The 22,439-nt window shown below is 42.0% G+C and overlaps 1 long non-coding RNA gene across 2 annotated transcripts; it reads right to left on the bottom strand.

Moving 5' to 3' along the window:
* Positions 1-7,083: 7,083 nt before the first annotated feature.
* LOC123382325 lies at positions 7,084-21,900 on the bottom strand. Of its 2 annotated transcripts, XR_006590544.1 has the most exons (3): positions 21,673-21,900; positions 17,637-17,774; positions 7,084-7,394 (listed from the first exon to the last, which is right to left on the bottom strand). It is a non-coding gene; the product is annotated as an uncharacterized LOC123382325 (long non-coding RNA). The 2 variants fall into 2 exon arrangements; XR_006590543.1 differs by lacking the exon at positions 17,637-17,774 and having other exon boundaries at positions 7,084-7,492.
* Positions 21,901-22,439: the final 539 nt, after the last annotated feature.

Raw genomic sequence — 22,439 nt, forward strand, 5'->3', positions numbered from 1 at the left:
AATATCTGAGCTTGGGTCCAAATGTTGGCATAAATTTGGAGAAATGTAATTTTCCCAGACCAGTTCAAATTTAAAGCCACCCACTTTTACAGAGGGCACTATGATCCACTCTCCCCAGGGCTTTTCCTTAGTAGGGGCTAGAGATTAGGAAAAACAGCCTATCCTCACCGATTTCCACAGGCTAGGCTTCTCCTAGCAACACACTTGCTCTTAGCTCACTCACCCTGAATTGAGAGCAGAAAAATTGCCACCCAGGGAAAAATAACTTGAACAAGAGAGAATCTTAAAGCATGGGACTGTCTCTATATCAAGCCCAAACTGGAGGCATAAAAAGAGGGCCTTAAGTCACAATGTTAAGCTTGCTGTCACTCTGACAGGAGTCTTTCCTTTCAGCTCTTCCCTCACACCATTAATTCATCGTATATTCACTTTTTCTTTGCTCTGGTAGTACTTATCATAATAAATTCATTTGCCTTTAGAACAGGAGCTAGTTCTTCACCCTCTGCCCCAGGTTTATCTCCAGCTGTGCACCCCAACATGCGCAGCAAGGTGCGTCACACTTCAACAATGTCATGGCCATATATTAACATACAGAAAAATGTCTAAATGGGAAGACTTTAAGCTTAATAAATATGTATCTGAGCTATAAATTAGGGGGATTTAAAGATATACTAAGTTTATGTAAACATAAGTAACCATGTATGCTATCCTAAGAATCTAATCTTAAATTATTCATCTATACAGCAGATTTTTCAGTGAACACAGAGTCCTTTCCTTTAAGATGCTTTTTTTTTTGAGGGTAATGATTGCATTTGGCTAAAAAAAATAGTTTGTGTTTATTCTAAAATTTTAAGCAATGCCGAATCTACAAAGAAGAAATTTGGTATAAAAATTTTTGGTATAAAAAATTATACCAAATCTAACCCCTAGAAATAGATATTATTAAAATAATGTGAATATTTTTGAAATTATAGCATTATCATTCCAAATACCTCTTTTTCTTTTGCATGTATGCTGATGGGAAGACAGATAAATCAAGTAAAATACATTTCTACGAAGTGAATGATCCAATACATGCTATTTCCTTTTTTTTTAATTTATCTTATATTACTTAAATCCAAGTTAGTTAACATATAGTGTAATAATGATTTCAGGAGTAGAATTTAGTGATTCATTACTTACATATAACACCCAGTTCTCATCCCAACAAGTACCCTCCTTAATGCTCATCACCCATCTAGCCCATCCCCCACCCAACACCCCTCCGGCAACCCTCAGTTTGTTCTCTGTATTTAAGAGTCTCTTATGGCTTGCCTCCCCCTCTGTTTTTATATTATTTTTCCTTCCCTTCCCTTATGTTCATCTTGTTTCTTAAATTCACATATTAGTGAAATCATATGGCATTTGTCTTTTTCTGACTGACTTATTTCACTTAGCATAATACATTCTAGTTCCACCCATGTTGTTGCAAATGGCAAAATTTCATTCTTTTTGATCACCGAGTAATAGTCCATTGTATGAACATATATACACACCACATATTCTTTATCCATTCAGTGTTGATGGACATTTGGTCTCTTTCCATAATTTGGCTATTGTTGACAGTCCTTCTGTAAACTTTGGGATGCATGTGCCCCTTTGAATTAGCATTTTTGTATCCTTTGGATAAATACCTGGTAGTGCAATTGCTGGATTGTAAGGCAGTTCTATTTTTAAATTTCTGAGGAACCTCCATACTGTTCTCCATAGTAGCTGCACGAGTTTGCATTCCCACCAACAGGGCAAAGGGTTCCCCTTTTTCCATGTCCTTGCCAATATCTGTTGTTGCCTGAGTTGTTAATGTTAGCCATTCTGACAGGTGTGAGGTGGTATCTCAGTGTGGTCTTGATTTGTATTTCTTTGATGATGAGTGATGTTGCGCATCTTTTCACGTGTCTGTTAGTCATCTGGATGTCTTTTTTGGAAAAGTGTTTGTTTATGTCTTTTTCCCATTCCTTCACTGGATTATTTGTTTTTGGGGTGTTGAGTTTGGTAAGTTTTTTATAGATTTTGGATACCAACCATTTATCCAATATGTAATTTACAAATATTTTCTCCCATTTTATCAGTTGCCTTTTAGTTTTGTTAATTGTTTCCTTTGCTGTGCAGAAGCTTTTTATCTTGATGAGGTCCCAATAGTTCATTTTTGCTTTTGTTTCCCTTGCCTCCAGAGACATGTCTAGGAAGGAGTTGCTGCAGCCAAGTTCAAAGAAGTTGTTGCTTGTTTTCTCCTCTAGGATTTTGATGGTTTTCTGTGTTACATTTAGGTCTTTCATCCATTTTGAGTTTATTTTTGTATATGGTGTAAGAAGGTGGTCCAGTTTCATTCTTCATGTCATTGTCCAGTTTTCCCAACACCATTTGTTGAAGACACTGTCTTTATTCCCTTGGATATTCAAAGATTAGTTGGCCATATGTTTGTGGGTCAATTTCTGGATTCTCTATTCTGTTCCATTGATCTATGTGTCTGTTTTTGTGCTGGTACCATACTGTCTTGATGATTACATCTTTGTAATACAGCTTGATGTCTGGAATTATGATGCCTCCAACTTTGGTTTTCTTTTTCAACATTACTTTAGCTATTTGGGATCATTTCTGGTTTCATAAAAATTTCAGAATTGTTTGTTCTAGGTCTGTGAATAATGTTGATGTTATTTTGATAGGGATTGCATTGAATGTGTAGATTACATTGGGTAGTATAGACATTTTAACAATATTTGTTCTACCAATCATGAGCATGGAATGTTTTTCCATTTCTTTGTGTCTTCTTTAATTTATTTCATATGGTTTCTATATTTTCAGCATACAGATATTTTACCTTACATGTACTATTTCTTTTTCTTTAATTTTACTTAAATCCAAGTTAGTTAACATAGTGCAATGGTTGTTTCAGGAGTAGAATTTAGTGATTCATCACTTACATATAACATCCATTGCTCATTCCAATGAGTGTCCTCCTTGTACTCGAATTTAGAGGAAAAAAATGGCATTAAACTAAAAGAATTTATAAATTTCAAGTAAAAGTTAATGTACCATCAGAGGTATTCATTCCTAAAAGAGCCCCTTGGATTACAATAAAGTGATAATTAAAATTTGAAAAATGTGTAAGCTTTTTTTTAGCTATGTATATCAATTTTTAGGTGTTGTTTATATATATCGATTTCAAATAATATTTACTTACTCCATTCTATGGAATATATGGACATCAGCACTGCCTACCCCTTATTTTTGTCAGTTATTTTTTCTTAATTTTAAAGGTTTATGACATTTTTAGTCTATTCTATAATTATGATTCACAATTTACTTAGTTCTGGTTGATATTTAAGTGACTCTATTGTTCAGCACCTGCCCCTTTCCATGACTTCTCCACCCCTGCTTCTTTATTTTGACTTCTCTCTTAATTGGCTGTATTTTGTTGGGTGTTCTTTTCAAGAAGACTCAGGAGTGTTGTTTTTCTGTGGTTCTTTCCAGTGAGAATTTCAGTCTACAGCATTTATAGCCAAATTACATCCTGTTGGAGTAGAGCAGATTAGGAAGGTGTGTTACACCAAGACCCCAAAAACCTGACAGATCCTGACAGTATCTTACTCAACCTGTTGGGTCCAAGTGGTCCCAATGCAGTAACAGAAGAAAAAAGTAAAGGAGGAAGAAGAGGAGGAATAGGAAAATGTGTTGGGGCAGGAGATTGGGAATAATTCTGTGGGAGCCTGCATGAGAAAAATGTACCCTGGTCCTTTTTGGGTGCCGAGGAGAGGCTGTCCATCGAAGGGTAAGCTCCACACTTGTTCCAGCTCTTCCTAGGCTGCAGGTGATACCCAAAGGAGGAGAAAAAACACCCTCATGAAATCACAGAAGCAGAGATGTGAGCAAAAACCAGCCTGCCAGGGAATGAAGGAGGAAATTCTGCTACCTGAAAGCCAAACCCTCTGAGGAATAAAGCAGAGTAAAACTAACCAACTAAATAAATCAGAGCAAACGCAAATTAAAAGGGGCAGTGAGGACAGGAGGAAATGAAAAGCTGGTGATCAGGCACAGCTGGCCTATTCAGAGCAAGCTTAATATCTCTCAATTACAGGATGAGCTCTGCTCTTCAAAAACATTTACACTCGTTTCCTCATTCAGTTCACTGCAACACTGCAGAGCTGACAAGACTAGCCCCATTTTACAGACAAAGACATCAAGCTGGGACATCGTGGGGCTGGGACCAGGTCCCTACATGCCAATCCAGATGGGGGTTCATATGTGATACCTCTGATATATTCAAAAGACAAAGAGAATAAGACTGGAAGAGGTTTAGACATCTTCCTCTGGATTTTCTTTTCGTTGTCTTTTGCAAAATGGACACTGGACCAGCTGTGTCATGGATATCCATCAGCTTTGGTTACCTGCCATCCATTCTTTTCCCTAATGGCCCACTGCTTTTCCATTGGGAAATTATTTCCTTTCCTCCCCATTGGGGATAGTCTTGGTGAAAAACAATTCCAGATGATCACTTTTCATTATAAAACTAAAGGAGCCAGATCCACCTCAGGATAGCTAGAGCAGATGCTCTCTCTTCAAAACTTGAGTCTTCAAAAAGTGCTGAAAGGAAAAGTAAAACCATTTAAAAGTAAACGACCCACGATGAAGCCATTTATCATGGCAATAGTGGAAGTAGTAGTGGCCCTGGCGTCCATACTTGAGACAGAACAACTCTGACCTGTTATATCTTTCCCATTTGCTTTCTGTTATATGCATCCCAGAACCCTAACTGATGCAAAGGGGTTAGCAGGGCTCATAATCTTTTCAAAGCTCCAGTACCCTACTTGGTCACTGAGACCCTGGACGGCCAGTCAAGGAATTGGGAAGGGAGCAAAGAGGACTAGGTCTTTTTTGGGCCATGCAGCTAAGGATGAGCAGATCCTGAGTATGGCAGATACCCAACAGTCTTTGTCTAATCAGTGAGAAGCTCCTGGAGCCTCCAGAATGGTGGGTTCATGGCCAAACAGAGGAGCTTCTGGGAGACTTTAGGACTGAAGTCTGCATTCAGCTGGAGTTGCCTGAGGGAAAGGACACAGGCTTTGTATGGGAACATTCTGGAAATGCCTCTCCATCACCAAGCTTGTTCAAGGCATCATTTCCTCCTGCAAATGATTGCCTGCACCAGCAGAATGGCAGGCATCCTATAGAAAGGCCATCCTCTGTTTCTCACTGTTTGCAGCAGAGATGCTTGAAAGAACCTTCCCGGGAAATGTCAGTGAGTCAGCTCTTAAGCACTCACCCCCGGATCTGCACCAGGGCAGCCTGTAAACATGCATTTTCCATTTTATAACAGATCTTTGCTTCCAGAGCGCCCAGTGGAGTGGCCTGGCAAGCAAGCCTCTGTAAATCACACCTCAGAGCCCACTTCATGGGCTCTTTCCTGCGGCCCAAGAAGTGAAAAATGCGGCCGGAGAAGTGAAAGATTACTGCTTCTCTAATGCTATAGGTTTCTGCTTCTTTCCTCTTTCCCTCTTCTTGCTGCACAGGAAAGGCAACATAGTTCTTGTGGTGGGAGTCAGTGTTAAATGAAAGAGTCAGTTTGGCAAAAAAACAAAGGGTTTCTATTTTACTTTATTCATTCCCTCTGTCTTAAGAAGTCTGCTTGCAAAACAGATGAAAAACTGAGAGGGCTATAGTGATAGAAGAAGCAAATCCTCTCCTGACTCTCCTCCTGTTGCCTTTCCAGCAGCACTCTGCCTGAGCTGCAGTACGTGGGCTAGAGCTGCTAGACAAGAGGCTCATTCATGGGCCCTCTCTCATTGGTCTCTCCCTCCTAGGATGGAAGATTCATGAGGGCTGAGACTGTTTGCTCTAGTCATTGCTACCTCTCCAGGGCCTAGGAATGTGCTGGCACTGAGGGAGGGATGAGCTCAACAAATATGGCGGATAGGAAGTGGTGCTCACCAAGCAATGCGATGTGATAGAGTGTCTCTTTTTCTTCTTTTTCATAGTATCTTGAAAAAATGTAGAATGTGAAGGGACCTTAGTGATGTATTCCAGTAACCACACTTGAGGATGAAGATGCCCAGAGAAATAAAAGAATTTGCCCCCGAGTCACACAGCTAATTAGTAGTAGATATGGAACTCACACTAGAGACTCCAGACAACTCTGTACAGACTACAGAAGTCCCCCTAAATTATTAATTTGTTATATTGGAAATATGTGATTTTTAAGTTTAATTTTATGGTGAATAACACTCAACATGAGATCTACACCCCTAACAAATTTTTAAGTATAAATACAGTATTGTTAATGACAAGTACAATCTTGTACAGCAGATCTCTAGAACTTCTTTATCTTTCTTAACTGAAACTTTGTACTTATGGATTAGTAACTCCCTATTTCTTTTTTCCCCCAACCCTGGGAAACCACCATACCACTCTGAATCTTTGGATTTAAATATTTGAGATGCTTCATGTAAGTGAAATCATTCAGTATTTGTCCTTCTGTGATTGTCTTATTCCTCCCAGCATAATGTCCTCGAGGTTTATCTCTGTCATTGCGTATTGTAGAACTTCTCTCTTTTCTAAGGTTCCATTTTCTAACGTTTCCTCATTTTCTTTATCCATGCATCCACTGATAGCTATTGTGGTTGTATCCACATCTTGGCTACTGTGAATAATGCTGAAATGAACTTGGGAGTGCTCGTATCTCTTCAAGATCCTGATTTCAGTTATTTTAGATAAATACCCAGAAGTGGGACTGCTGGATCATATGGTTAGACAAAAGAAGAAAAAAAAAAGAAATACATGATCTTGTTTATGTGTCTGATTTTAAGAGGGATTCAATAAATATTTTTTGATGAATTGATGCTAAAAGAATTACTTTGACACCTGGGATGAACTGAAGAAGAATAACAACGAGGTCAGAGAGCCATATCATCTGAGAACCACCTGAATACATCAGGAGTCTGGAGAAGGAAGGGCAATGGGGTGCAGAGCCACTCTCTTCACATACATTTCTTTCCTCCCCCACGAACACTTAGCACAGAGTCGGCAGACCATAAATATTTGTTGGGTGAGTCAATTAAGTGTTTTGTGTGGAGAAGAGGGGGCTGACATACTACATGCTGCTTCAGATAGCTCATGCTTCAGAAAGCTCATGATGGCTAATGAGTATAAAAATTTTGAAGAGCTGGCTCTCCTCCAGGGAAGTGGGTGGCAACTGTCAGAGCTGAAGGAGAACAACGCTTCACAAACTCCAGTTGTTGGTGAATCACGTGGAAGTCTTGTTAAAATGCAGATTCTGGTTCTTTAGGTCCGAGGTGCAGCTGAGATTCTCCATTGTCAGTGAGCTTCCAGGTGATGCTGATGCTTGCTGTTCCTGGACCACCCTTTAGACAGAGAGGATATAGATGAAACTTCTCAGACAGGTTAGTGTCAATAATGACTGTAGGTCACTTCCATCTCTAAGAGTCCCTGAGTGCTGAGCCTTCAACAAAAAAAGACAAAGTTGAGAAATCTGGTAGAGTGTGATTTTCAGACATACAAATTAATCTTTCTATTTATGTAAATCCAGAGATCTCTGCGCTGGGAACTGTGATCAAAGGAAGGAGGAGGCATTTGTCTTTGTATTTTCACACCAGAAGAAAAGCATTCCTGGTGGCTATGATTCTACTAAAATGCTCAGCACATGTGTGCTGCATTTCACAACAAATCTGCTCAGTTTGATGCATTTAAAAACCTGTCAAATGCTTTACAAGCAGAAAATACACAACTCACGCAGAATCCATAGACACTTAAAGCCCCTTGCTGTTACTCTCAGCAAAATGAGGTCTTTCGCCCTCCAACAGCCTCTCCATTAGGTGTGTTTTTGACTTACTAGTTTTCCATCCAGATCTCCACCTGGATGCTGTTCTCCTATTTGGCCCTGGAGAGTCTGGGGAAATTGCCCTCCCCCCTTGAGCTGACCACACTGGACATTCCTGAAACACCAACAGAAATCTCAACAGAATCCTTGGAATGGTTGATGCAGGGGAGCAAGTCCATAGGGAAGGGAGAAGAAGAGGGAATGACATTTGTGAGCACCTACTACATGCAAGACAATGGACCAGACTCATTCCACACATTTTCCCACATACTCATTGTACACTGTTATAAGGTAATAGAGGGTAAAGAAGTTTCCATATATTCATGGGTTTCAGGAGTAGGCACACATTTCCCTGACTGCTCCCCTGTCCCTCTACACACAGGTCCTGACTCTATGTCCAGAAATCTCCCACTGTGTCTGGAGGGCCAGGGCAGACACCAAAGCATGCCTGGATTGTGGCTGCCTGGCTGCATGAGGAAAATCTAGTACAGATGGCTGTAGGCTGTCATTGTTTCCCTCCAGTGCTGTCTGCTCCCGGCTAAGGGCTGCAGAGAGCAAATGCAGAAGTCCTGCCTGGATTCTGCCCTCATAAAAAATCCTTTCCTGGGGCCTAAAGTGCCAAACCATAAGAGTGCTCAAGCCCAGACCAAAATTCTGCAGCAGGAAGATCCCATTATTAATGCTGTCAATTTCAGGTCTATTTCCAATAAGGGAGGAATGGATTTTTATTTGTTTTGTTTTCTTTTGAGGCTAAATTGACAAGTAACAATGCATGTCCTTTGCAGACAATTGCTTACACTGGCAAAAAATGTCCAAGATAAGAATAACAACAACAACAATAACAATAATAATAATAAAACAATTCCACCATGACCTTTTAGCAATATGGAGGAAATCATTCCTCAGCAGGGATTCATTTTTCCAGCTTTCATGCTTTTTAGCCATAAGAAATAAAGAAAGCATACACCCTACCCTTTAATTCACTGTTTGCCTCTTCTAGTTTATGTTTCCTGGTGAATTAAATAAATACAATTTACAGGTTTTCCTTACTTTCCTTGCTCCTGTGAGCTGTCTTCAAAAGCCTCTCAACTCTTCCCCTACCCCACCTTACAAATTTCTAACCTGGCTCTTCCGAGGGCTTAAATAAATGCTGTTGAACTAGAGTAAGGTATCCTGCACATAGTAGGTGCCCATTAAAGTCATGCAGGATTAAATTGAAGCATTGACTGTTCCTTATCTTGGTGTTAGCCCTGTGGAGAACTACAGAATCTGTGGAGATAGGCTGATCACAGCCTGCCTCCCAATCTAGTTTGCTCTCTTCCATATTCATTACCCAACTTATAATGGAAAACCCAACTCCACTCCATGTCTTCAGAAGAGCTTTTCCTGTCTAGGTACTCTGTTGGATGAAGCACGGAGTCCAGCCTGGCCCTGCATCAGCCATAGCAGCCTGCACCTGTCAACACAAAGCCTACAGATCAAATGGAAGGGACCTTCTAATGGGGCCGTCCTGGCAGGGCCACTCGGTAAGAAAGGAGTCACATACTTGCAAAATGGGGGCAGAGGGCAAGCACACCACCCCAGCCACAAAAATATTCACGAACTGAAATAATCATTGCTTTGTCTTTTTTCTTTTTCCCTTTGTAAACAGTTCTCGGTTTGTTTCTACTCCCTGACAACAGCAGCCCCTAGTGGCAGCAAGCTGGAACACACAGGATTGCAAAAGGATCCCCAAAAGAAATTCTAAATACGTCTCCAGACGTTAGTAGGAGCCTGAAATATCCTCACCCCACCCTCCCTGCTCACCCTCATTAATTTTATTTCCTGGGGCCTAGGTTGGTCCTAGGTTCACACTGACACTGTGTGAGGTCCCGGGGGAGGAGGCCGGGAGGCATCCAGATCAACAAGCCCGGGGAGTGGGGGTGCAGAGCTGGACATTGGTGAGGACGGGGAGTGACTCTCAGCAAATCCCCATGTTCACTGGCCCAGTGTGTCTTGTGAAGCCGGGGCCCATCTGACTTGATTTGTGTCCAGAAGAATCAGCTGTCAAAGAATGAGGGGTAGGCAGGCCAGGCCTCACCCAGGGGCTCACAATCTGTGTTTTTATCCTCACAACCACACGAGAGGCCACCACCAGCCAGGGTAAGAAGGGCATAATGGCACTCTTGAGAGAGGGCCCTGCCTTAGCAGCAGAATGTCTTCTCTTCCCAGGGAATGACTTAATGAGTTTCACCTAGCTTGGGTGACATCTTAAGCAACTTTTCTCAAGGAAAACCTAAATGCAAAAGCTTATTTGAAGCAGCATACCAAGGGCATCCTTGGATGTCTAACCCTGGGTAATGAATTAATGTGAAGACTACTTTCCCTGAAGGGAGGCTAAATAGTCAAAGCCCTCTGAAATTCCCCTTCCTAGGATCAAAGGCCAGTGGGAAGCACCAGCCTCATCCCAGGCCCACTTTGGAAGGGGGAAATGGATTTGTGAATGCCTACTGAGTCCTGAAACCCTGCTGGATGCTTCTTTCACCAGCCTTATTTCACTTCAGACTCACACAGAGGAAACCAGCATATGAAGAATTCCTCGGGAGGGAATCCTGCCTTCAGTCGACTCTGCAAATGTTTGAATTGATTTAAATACAACTGAAACTGAGATAGATGATTTTTTAAAATTTGTTATTGAAGTATAGTTGACATACAGTGTTGTATTGGTTTCAAGTGTGCAACATAGTGATTCAATAATTCTATACATTAGTCATTGCTCACCATGTTAAGTGTGGTCACCATCTGTCACCATGCAACATTATTACAATATTATTGACTATATTCCCTCTGCTGTACTTTTCATCTCTGTGACTTATTTATTTCGTAACTGGAAGTTTGTACCTGTGAGATGGGTGATTTTGACATGGATTAATAGACTCCAATAAAGTTAGTAGAAGGGGTCTTTGAATTAAAGTCAAGAAAAAAAGAAGAAAGCCCAGCCTTTATACTTCCTGCTTTACATTTTAACACTGTATACAGGGCAATTCCCCCAGGGCTTATTACAAAGACTCAGAAGATGTTAAACCAACAGGGAAAAGCCTAGAGCTTTAGATCTTGGAGGAAAATGTCCCTTAGTCAGTAAAGGGACAGCAGATCCTTTTAACCATGTATGATATTGGACTTGTGTGGCATGCTTCCTAGCTGTTTGAAGGATGGATATCAGAGCAGACAGGATGGGTTCTCAGAAGTTCACTTCCAAGCCATGATCAGGAGAGAAAGACCTTCCTGAAGGACCCAGGCATTTTAAGAATGCTGGCCTCCCCTCCTATCAACCTAAATGTGAAAGATTGTCCCCTTCCCACATGACCCTTCATTGCTCAGCATCTGTTCAAGTCCCCAAACCTGAACCGTTTCCACCTCTTCAACCCACCCTTCAACATGCTACATCCACTGACCCAGCTTTGGGGAAACTCAGCATGTTGAGAGCCCTCTTACCATTCAGACCCACGAGCCTCCTCTCCCATTCCTGCAGTTGGCCTGATTCTCTGAGCTATTCTCCTCATGTAGCTCCAGAGACATGGCTCCTGCTACAATGCCCTCTCTTCTGTTCTCCCTCCTGTCCCTTAGGCTGACCCTCATTAAGTGTTGATTCTCTCTATTGTTTGGTAGTAGATATACAATCTTTATTTGAACCCAGCATCCACTTCCCTTTTCATTCCACAAATACTCATTAAGTACCTACCGTCTATCAGGCATTCTGCCAGCACTGGGTATACAGCAGTACATTTAACAGACAATGTTCTGGTTCTTATGGACTTAGGTTCTAGTGCAGGGGTTGGTAAACTTTTCTGTAAAGGGCCAGGATATCCTTTAAATTTTAATAGCATAATCAAGACAATTCCCCCCAGGGATTATTACAAAGACTCGGAAGAGGTTATACCCACAGAGAGAAGCTCAGAGCTCTAGATAGTGGAGGAAAATGTGAGTTAGTCTATAAGGACAGTAGGATAGTATATATTCTAGGCTTTGCAGGACAGATGGTCTCAGTAGTAATGACACAGCTCTGTTGCTAGAGCTCAAAATCCACTGTAGATAATGCATAAACATGTGGATGTGGCTCTGTTCCAAATAAACTTTATTTATAAAAAAGGACTGTAAGAAGGAGGATTTGACTTGTGGACTCCTGTTCTAGTGGATTAACAGCACCTCCAGTTTTCCTTTGTGCAGACACACCTTCTCTACTCCCAGTTCGTGTTGTTTTGGTGGTCCTGAGCCCATTCCTCCGCTCGAAGGGGTCATGTAACCCAGACTCAGGTAAAGTCAGATAAAGTCAGGGGGATTGTCTCAGGAATGGGCACAAGAGCAATGAGCTAAAGAGAATCAGTCTTGGCTCCTTTCCTGGAACTGCTGAGAAAGACATGCCTTTTTTCTGTTGGTATTTCTAAGATATAGAATAAAGCCTTGGGGCCATTTTTGCCCTAAGACAGCAAAAACAAATTTGAGAATGATTCCATCCAGGAGAGTAGAAAAAAGAATCCTCACGACATCCATGACATCTTCCAAGCACCTGCATTCGACATGCAACCATGTGTGAAACTTCTCCTGTAACTTCAGTAACTAGAGTCGATAAATTGCCTCCTTTCTCCATTCTTTTCCTTGAGCCACTTGAGTTAGGGTTCTATCACTTGTAATGAGTCCTGACTGATATAAAACCCAAACCCACTCTTTACCCCCCTTTCTGTATATACTTTCCTTGGGAAATCTCATCCACCTCCATGAATTTCTGCTGTCACCTCTAAGTAGATGACCCTCCCTTTAGCACAAGGCCCATATTACCTATTGCCTATTGGACTTTTCTCCTGAGATATCCTGCAAGTATAACATGTCTAAAGCTTAACTCAATAGAATGTCCACTTATCCTAACATCTTCCCCTATGTTTTGAAATGATACTAAAAATAATAACACCAACTGCATTGCTACTCTGTGCAAGGCCTTATGGTAGGCATTACATATACACTATTTTTAACCTTCCCAGCTAACATAAAGGCAGATATTGTAAACCCTCTATATGGACGAGGAAAGTAAATCTCAGAGTCTAAGCTCATTTGTTCAGTGAGTGACTGAGCTGCAGCTGAACTTCAGGCCAGCTGTCCCAAAGTTTGAGCCTCTACTACACCAGACTGGCTGCCTTCCTGTTTGGTTAATATCACCACCACACAATCAGTCACCCAAGCCAGGAACTCTAATATCCCATTGGTCACTAGGACCCAGTGACTCTTCTTCCAGAGATTCTTCTCTAGCTTTCTCTCTATATATAGCCTTTGTCTTGGTCAAATTTCTCATTCCTGAGATAATGCAATAGCTTTGCAGGTCGTTCTGTTCCACTCCAGTCCATATTACATTTCATTACATTATTAACGCAAACCCCCAATGAACAGAAATTTAAAATCTCTGTGTCTTGAACTCCCTTACACAGAAGTCAATAATTCCTCCATTACCCAAGCACCTTAGCTTAAAGTCAAGGCCATTTTCTTTCCTTTCTCTTTTTAAAAACAACTTTATCGGGACTTCTGGGTGGCTCAGTCAGTTGAACATCTGACTCTTGGTTTTGGCTCAGGTCATGATCTCACAGTTCATGAGTTCAAGCCCTGTGTCAGGCTCTATGCTGACAATGCAGAGCCTGCTTGGAATTCTCTCTCTCTCTCTCTCTCTCTCTGCTCCTTCTGCATGCTCTCTCTCTCTCAAAAATAAACTTTTTAAAAAACAGCTTTATTGTGATATAATTGATATATAAAAAATGCATATATATGATGTGTACAATTTGATGAGTTTGAACATATGCATACACACAAGAAACCATCACCACAATCAAGGTAATAGATGTACCCATCACTTCTAATTGTTTCCTTGTGTTCTTTTTGTGTGTGTGGTAAAAATGTTTAGCATGAGATCTATCTTCTAAACATTTTTAAGTGCACAAACTGTATTGTTAACTGTAGGTACTATGTTCAATTCATACAAAATGTCAGTTATGCATGATGAAGAAGTTCTAGAAATCTGCTGTGCAGCTTAGTCAAGGCTGACTCCAATCCAGCTGGTGACCTACCTTTTTAATCTTCTCTCGTAGTAACCCACCATTTAATGTATTCTTGATCTAGCCACTGCTTCCAGAATATAACACATTTAATCTCCTTTTCTAGGACTATTGGGCCACTTCAGCTTGGAATAACCCAACCGCTATCTGACTGTCCTTACGTCCCTTCTCAATTTCCAATTCTTCCACAAAGCTCTCACAAATTCTCAAAACCACTCTTCCCTCCACATCTTCCTAACTTGTTTGTCCCTTTGAGTTGTTGTCTTATTTCATTAGTTAACACATACATTGTTATTTAGCTGCATACATTTCCCTAACTGGGCAGTAAGTACCCAGAGGTCAGGTGTTTTGTTTTGTTTCTTTGTTTTGTTTTATCTTTTCATAGTTCCTAGCACAATTCTTCTCAACTTTAGTTGCACGTTAGAGTCTCCAGGGGCACTTTTTAAAAAATCCAGGGGTGCCTGGGTGGCTCAGTTGGTTAAGCGTCCAACTCAATTTTGGCTCAGGTCATGATCTCATGGTTCATGAGTTCAAGCTCCACATCAGGCTCTGCACTTTTAGTTTGGGATTCTCTCTTTCTCTCCCTCTCTCTCTCTCTCAAAATAAATAAGTAAATGTTAAAAAAAATACAAATGCTAGGTCCCACAACCAGAGATTTAGATTTTATTGGTCTATTGGGAGGCCCAGGCTCAGATGATTCTAATGTGCAGACAGGCTGGGGAACAAGTGGTTCAGCACAACACAAATAGTAGGAAAATGGTTGACAGATATTTGACTGAGTGGCTTGAGACTAGATGTGGACCCAAATTTCATAATTATCCCAAGTTTATTTGGCTGCAGTAATAACTGACTCAATAAGTAATGTTTGGGGTTGAGGATGATAATGTCATTGATGGGGACAATGATGATAGTGATGATGACACAAACCTGAAACATATTCCCTCTTGCATTCTACTTGCAGCACCAGGCAAACAGCTCCCCAACAAGAAACCAGGTCAGCCCCGGTTCAGTCTCTGAAAATTCTTTTCTCCCCTAATAGGTGCCTTGTTCCTTCACAGTCACTCCATTCAAGGGCTCTTTGCAAGACAACAGGCTTCCTGCATCAGTGGAGCAGACTCTCTGGGAATAACCCAGTTCCTCCTCATCCCCAAGGCCACGGTTTATAAAAAGCTTAGTTAATTTGTCTTTCTGAAGAACTTTTGGACACAACTAAGTTCGTTTCTTAATGAGGCCTGGCTCCCAGGGAATGGGTAGGTGCACAGCCTTTTAGTGTATGGCCTGAAACACTCTTGGAAGAAAAAGAAGTTTACATCAATGGTTGTCACCAGTTTAGAGAAATTTGCTACTGAGGCTGGTGTCATCGTTCCGCCCCCTCATAGAGTAATGAGCTTTGTCCATTCTGTGAGTGGAGCCTACCCCTAACTTCACTCAGCATCTTGAAAATGCCCTCAGATGTTCCTATAGATGGTAAGAGAGTGTGGAGGATGGCTTGTTACTGCTGTATTGGAAAGAGTGTGGGTATCTATGAAGTGGTTCCCATAGTTACAGCCTTAGCATCAGGACCTAGGGGCTGTTTCTACCATTTTATGGCAGAGTTGATTAAAGACTTGTCTTGGTTAGAAGTCAAATGAAAGCTAAGGTGCAAAAATCGGACATGTTTTTATTTCTTCTTCAGCCCAACTTCCATTTAAAGCCAAAAGAAACCAAGACAGGTCTGAGAAGATCAGAAACAGAGGGCCTTGGGCAGTGCTTATTTTGGGGACCATGTGGAGAATACATCAGGGCATCAAAGTAGGGATCAGGAGTACAAGCTCCGGAGTCAGACTGCCTGTGTTCAAACCCCATGCTGACCTTTCATGTTAGCCTTCAATTTACATACTCGTAAAATAGGATAATAATAATAAGTAATAGTAACAATCTCAGAATGTTCTGGGTCAGGGCAGAGGGAACTAATTGTGGGAACTACAGCATTGAGAGGCCTCTATGACTATTATGTGATAGTAATGTTGACCCACATCCTTGTTCTCTGTAACCTAGCTTCTGTTTAGCACACTCCTCAATTAGGAGAATCATCTTCTCATATCATTGGCCAATGGAGGGTAATAGGGAATTTTTGTCCCCCACCCACAGCACAGACCACTATAATAATGATGGTCTAGTCAGAAAAGCAAAAGTCAGTCCAGGTCTTCCAAACCAGAGGCAATTTGATTTGGGGAAACTGTGGCACAGATAATGCCAGAACCAAGATGCCAAGCAGAGGACAGTATGGTGAGCCAAAATTAGCAACAGTGGCAAGTCACCATCACCTAAGGGCTGGAAGGACAATGGGAAGAGATGGGTCTACAGAGTCCAGAAGCCAGGCCTCCTGGCAGGAATTAAAACCTTGACAGGGGCTGCTGGGAAGTATCTGGGAGGGACTGCCTGGTGGAAGCTGAAACAGTGGAGGTGACACAGCCACTACCAGAGACACCAAAATAAGCAGAGGGAGATGGGAAGAAATACCCTGGCTTTTCTTTTTCTCTCACCCCACATAGGGAGCAAGGGAGTCTGGGAAATGTAGTTTCCAATGACAGCAAATGGGATAGAGAATGCAGGAAGTGGATCTGGGAGCAAACAGATAGTTGACAAGCATAACCTCCTTCCCCAGTTCCTAATGCACTTGTTTCCCCTGGGGCCAGCACAGAACTTTGTTTCATTGGGTAAATTAAAATACAAAAGGGCATCTCTTACCTGGGAGGTATCAGAAGGCACTGGGTAAACTGAATTAGAAGGGTCCTGGAAACACACTGTATACCCAGGACTGCTCTGTTAGAATACAGAATACTACAGAGAGCAGAAAGGCAATCGCTCCTGGGATTTGGGGAATTAGGTTTCCTTGTTTTCTTTAATTTTTTTTTTTTCTGACAAGTGCCTCAGCTCTTTTTTATTATTAATCTGGGATTTTTCTTTCATGTTCTCCATACATCTTTGGAAGATTAATTTAAACCAAATCTGTATATTCCCAAGGGGCTAATCCATTTTTCTGACTCTTTGAACAAAAGACAACTATTATTTCTTATCAATAGACAAGCACAACTTTCTGAATTAAGAATGCAAAAAGTTCCCCACCTCCTCAGCAATCTGGAAGCTTGAGACGTGGTTAAGAATCTCAGCACAGGCTGAGTTTCTTGTGGTACTTCTAACATGGTGGTAAGGGAAGAGAGATAATGGCCTTTGCCACAGCAGGCCATGACTTTAGGACTTCAGGACATTACCCTCCCTGACCCACCTCCTACCCTAGTTCTGTAAAAAGGGAAGATTTCCCCACAGACAATGTGTAATGGGGAGCAGGTAAATGTGTAATGGGGAGCAGAATTGAGTCTTCCATCTTTTGTCTGAAGTTCAGAAGTTAGAGCCTTCCAGTAAAAACCAAATAACGGCTGAGGCTGCCTAAGGGACACTGAGAGACACAGCTAATGCTAGAGATTCCAAGTAAGCAAAGATATAGGGGGTAAATGTCCTGGTTTCTCTCTCTCTCTCTCTCTCTCTCTCTCTCTCTCTCTCTCTTTCTCTCTCTCTCTCTCCCTGCCCTTCAATCCTCGAGGAAGAATCAAAATGAAGACTTTAAAACAACACAAACTCAAGAGTCTGAATGTCTGGCCTTCTAACAAACATCCCCACACTTAATATCCCCTCCTCCCCATCACACACACAGGGAATCCTTAAACTGTTAGACTATGTCCAGGACTGGGAAGTTCACTGTTCATCCATCCTTTGGGTGGCTGGTCCAACCGCTACACTTCTTCCTTTCACTGAGCCAAATCTGTCCACTGGCTTCCAGAAAAGAAGGGCTTCCAAAGATGTGTGGAGAACATGAAAGAAAAATCCAAGATTAATAACAAAAAAGAGCTGAGGCACTTGTCAGGAAAAAAAATAGACCTACCCCCACCCCTCCAGTATCTTCTTTCCCCCTGGTTGAAAACTCTGCTATTCTCATAACAGAAGCACCACATTCAGCTCCAGTTTTATATGTCTACCTGCTAAGTGTTTGAGCTAGGTTTGTCAAAAATTTGTCACAGTGTATGAATTGACAATCTTCGGCAGACGCCATCAGCATCCACCCATATCCTTCCCTCTCCCTCCTTCAGTGCTTACCAGCCCTACTTCCATGGTCAGTGCACACATTTCTGTTCCTGAAGCCCTTGTTTAATCCTTGGAGTCCACTTTCCTCAGCCAAAGCAAGTAAGAAATGCCAAGGAATGAACACTCCTGAGGAAGAGCCCTCAAATAAAGAGGGATGGAGGTGGTGTGGAGCCACCCCAGCTCTCCCGCACCACCCTCAGGTGAGATGACAGATCCGAGTTCTGTCTGGCTGCAAAGGTCCCCAGTGGGATTAACTTCAGTTCACAGTGGTAGCTGGCTCTCTAACTCACCCTTACTGCTTTTCCTATTCTGTTCTGCATCTTCCAGGAATCGGGAATCTTTATCTTAGTAAATGCTCTTGGTGAGCTCAAACTAAGACACAGTCAATCTGCACTGTAAATCTCCATAGCCTGAGGTCTTTCCCAAATGTATTGAATTGAGGAACCTGTCTGCACAGTTCATCTTAGAGACCAGGGTTCCAGAGAATACTCTTTGGAAAGCCCTGTTCTAATTCCTCGCAGCACACACAACTGTCACAGTGTTGTTGCAAGGAGAGAAGTTGATATGCAAGCATGAGGGAGGAAAGATGCTGGCTAAGAAATAGTATTTGGCTACCTAGAAATATCTGAGATTAGGACTCCTCAGGGACAGAGCCCTCTCAAAGGCCCAGTCTGCTGGAAAGTGGCTGATGTGGTCGTTAAACAAGTTCATCTGTTGTTACAGGACTTGCTTTGAATTCCTGTTCTCATACTTTAAGTGCATTTTGTGGATTAGGCTAATTCTTAGAAAATTCACTATTCATGAAAAAATTATATTTTCACTGTCTGTGAGGGAACTAACCCTCCTGCTCTGCTTCTATCTGCAAGGAAATGGTACCAATCTCCTCCAGCTGTGAGACGAAGAGGCAGAGACACCCCAGGATTGGGCAATTATGTCAGGAAATTCAACGTTTGAGATGAATGGAAAATGGCTGGGGAGTTTTTTTTTTTCAACAACTTGGCTTGAGCAGGATTGATTCCAGGACTGAGAAGCATTCAAGCAATGCGGTGCCTGCAGTGTTATAAAATAGGATCATTTTATAGTTGGAAAATCTAAGGTGTGCCCTACCATCAAAGCACAAGCATTTAATAATGTTGGTTGAGAATGTGGAAGCAATGAGGGGGGAAATCAAGCATGAAATGCTGCGTCAAACCTACATCTAGAATCTGGACCATCACAGAGGCACAGGGAGACTTCCTCTAAATTTTAGCATGAACTGGGAGATCTAATTTTTCCCTAGAAGGACTGGAATGTTCTCCCTGGGACACTTCACAGTACTCTCCCAGGAAATCTCCACGATGTTCCACAGAAGACTTAGGAATGCTGTCTGAGCCTGCACATAGATCCTTAGGCCTCCGCCAAGCATTGCTTCACATTTGGCATTTGGTGGTCTGTTACATATACGATGGGATATAACATTTAAAAGATGAATGTTCCCAGTCTTCCCTGACCCTCTACCTACTAATGAGCATTCTGGCTGAGCCCACTCTCTATTATCTGAGAAGGGCACCTCTCAGCAGGCCAGGTCTTTAGACTCAGTAGTGCAGAATTTGTAGAAAGGGAGAAGAAGGGAAATACAAGAGGTCTTGGGGAGGCAGGACTGAGGCTGAAAATTTTCAGGGTGGTTTGGAAAATAATAATTTTGGAGTGCTATAGCACACGAGCAAAGTGGATGAGAGAAAAAAACCAGAAATGTGTTAAAGGTCAACAATGCCCTCCTTTGCATCTGAAAAATTATAAATCAAAGATGGGAGTACTTGCTTTGAAATTACTCTTTTTTATTTTTATTTTAATTTTGGGGGGAGAGAGAAAGAGTGAGAAAGAGACAGAGAGAGAGAGAGAGAGAGAGAGAGAGAGTCTGAACAGGAGGTGAAGGACAGAGAGAGAGAGAAAAAATCTTCAGCAGGCTCCAAGCTCAGAGCAGAGCTTGATGCGGGGCTCAATCCTATGACCCTGTGACCATGACCTGAGCTGAAATCAAGACTCAGATGCCCAACCAACTGAGCCATGCAGGTGTTCCTGAAAATTACTCTTAATTGTGGTTTCTCTTGACCTCTAACTCACCCTGGGACTGGGTTTTGTGGGTCCTGGCTTAAAGCACTACATAGATGTACATCCAGACACTGAGTCTACAAATAAATCCATCCACCCACAAAAGTTATGGCTAAAGACCAATAAAAATGGACATTGGGATCTTCAGCCTAGTTCACAGCTAAGTGTCTTGGATCTTCTTTCTCCTCTCATCCTGTTCCTCTAGTCTTTTACTGTTTAATCTTTTCTTGACTTCTGACTTTCAATAATTCTTCCATTTTTGGTCCCGTCTTTCTTTCTTGAACTTGAGCACAGAAGTTGACTTCCCTGGTATTGATTATTGCTATCCATAGGAAACAGCTTTTTCCCCCTTCTGGCTCTCTCCTATCCTAAGCCTCCAGCATGAGCACCAGCCCAGCCTGGCTCTAGTCCCTGGACCACTATGATGTCTGATGTTAGCTGGGGGTGTTCTGCACCCCACCCTCACCCTGAGGAGTCAATTGACAGGGTAGAACATGTCTCTTTCCCCAGAAGACTGTAACTACTCCAGAACTCAGGTCCAGTGTGTCATGGTGTCTTCCCCACTCCTATCCCTGCACCTCATCCAGAGCAAGGGCTTATCAAATATCTGTTGATTCCCAGATGCAGGATTATCTTTAGACCTCAGCCTGCCAATAACATCTGTGACACTTGGAATTTACCATTGAGATGCTTACATGTGCTAACAGAAACTCCAGAAAGCCAGAGAGGCTCCTGTAGAAATTAGAAATCGTAGGAAACAGAGATGCTATTGTTTGGTCAACAGTCAATGCATACTAATGACTGAACAAAGTCAATAGCTCATGACACCTCCATGACCTCACCTCACTGAATTGCTGCCCCCACCCTTTGCTTTTAAAGGTTGGCCCTTTCCTGGCCCAGATTATTTTTCCCAGGTCAGTCCTTTCCTGGCCCAGATGATTTTTCCCAGCTGGACCATACTTTCTCTGGGTCCCTAGACTCCTGTCTTGTGCAGCCCCTCCCTTCCAATCTCCTTCTCCTCATTATACCTAGAGCTTGTAGCCAGAGAGAAGCCAGATTTCCTTAGGCCTGTGATGAAACCTTGAGTTGTTTCTAATTGGATTGTTCACTTTTCCGGTTTTTATTTACTTTTCAAAAAAAAAAAAGAAAACCTTTTTTGAGTATGATGAGTAAGCTCTCTGTTGGGCTCTGGGAATACAGTGACAGAACCTGACATCAAGGTTCCAACACACTGGAGAAGAAGACAAGATGGTGGTGTATTACAAAATGCTGTTTTGTAATTCCAGGAGCTGGAATGTTAGTGAAACAGAGAGAAGGGCTATGCAACCTAGCCTAGGGTTGAGGTTCTGTGTGTGGTGGTGGGTGATGAGGGAGGGGGAGCAGAGGTGAGAAAGGCTGTCAAGAAGGAGAAATGCCTGAGAAGATTTTAAAGGTAAGTTGGTCCAAAAGAGAAGCAAAAGGAAAGTGTTCTAATCTTAAATTCTCTGACTTGAGTGTTCTTTGAGCCTTCTTTACCTGATACATCCATTTGCTTCCTCCAAAGCTCAGCTCAGACACCACCTCTGTAGGATATTCCTGACACCCTGACCCCACCTCAGCTTCTGGGACTTCACTTGCTGGTTTCCTCATGGTACTTTTGAACACAATGCAGTAAAACTTCACCCACTACATCATAATTATGTGCCCATGAGTTTGTCTCCCCAGGCAAATGGAAAAACCCTGGGTCTTCCACATCTCAGTAGTCACAGGGCCTACCACAATGCCTGGAGCTTAGTAGGTACTCAATGAATGCTTGTCGAATTGAAATAATAAATCCTATGACAGCTTACTAATGTCACAGTGCTTTGGCAAGTATCAATTTGGATAGCGATTGGTGCCCAGTAGGCAGTGTATTAGTCAAAGTATGCTAGGCCATAATACTCTAACAGAATCTCAAGCCAACAAAGGTTTATCTTTTACTTAACATTGCAGAAATTTATTTCTCACTCATACCACCTGATCTATTCAGGTCTATGGTAGGAAAGGAAGAGAAAGGGGAAATTCTTCACATACTTACCCGAGGATCCAAGATAGTGGAGGCTTCACCATCTGGAATACCATCTTAAATGTGGCAAAAACAGTGAAAGAGATATCTAGAGGGTTTCTGCACTTGCTCTTCCATGTATTAGTTTATGTTGACATGTGTCACTTCCATTTAACGTGTTAACCAAAATTGTAAGAGAATTGTAAAAATCTCTCCCAGATAGCAAGGGGGCCAGGAATGGGGGGGGGGGAGGCATGAT

The sequence above is a fragment of the Felis catus genome, chromosome E2 (genome assembly GCF_018350175.1).
Source record: "Felis catus isolate Fca126 chromosome E2, F.catus_Fca126_mat1.0, whole genome shotgun sequence".
NCBI classification, from domain to species: Eukaryota; Metazoa; Chordata; class Mammalia; order Carnivora; family Felidae; genus Felis; species Felis catus.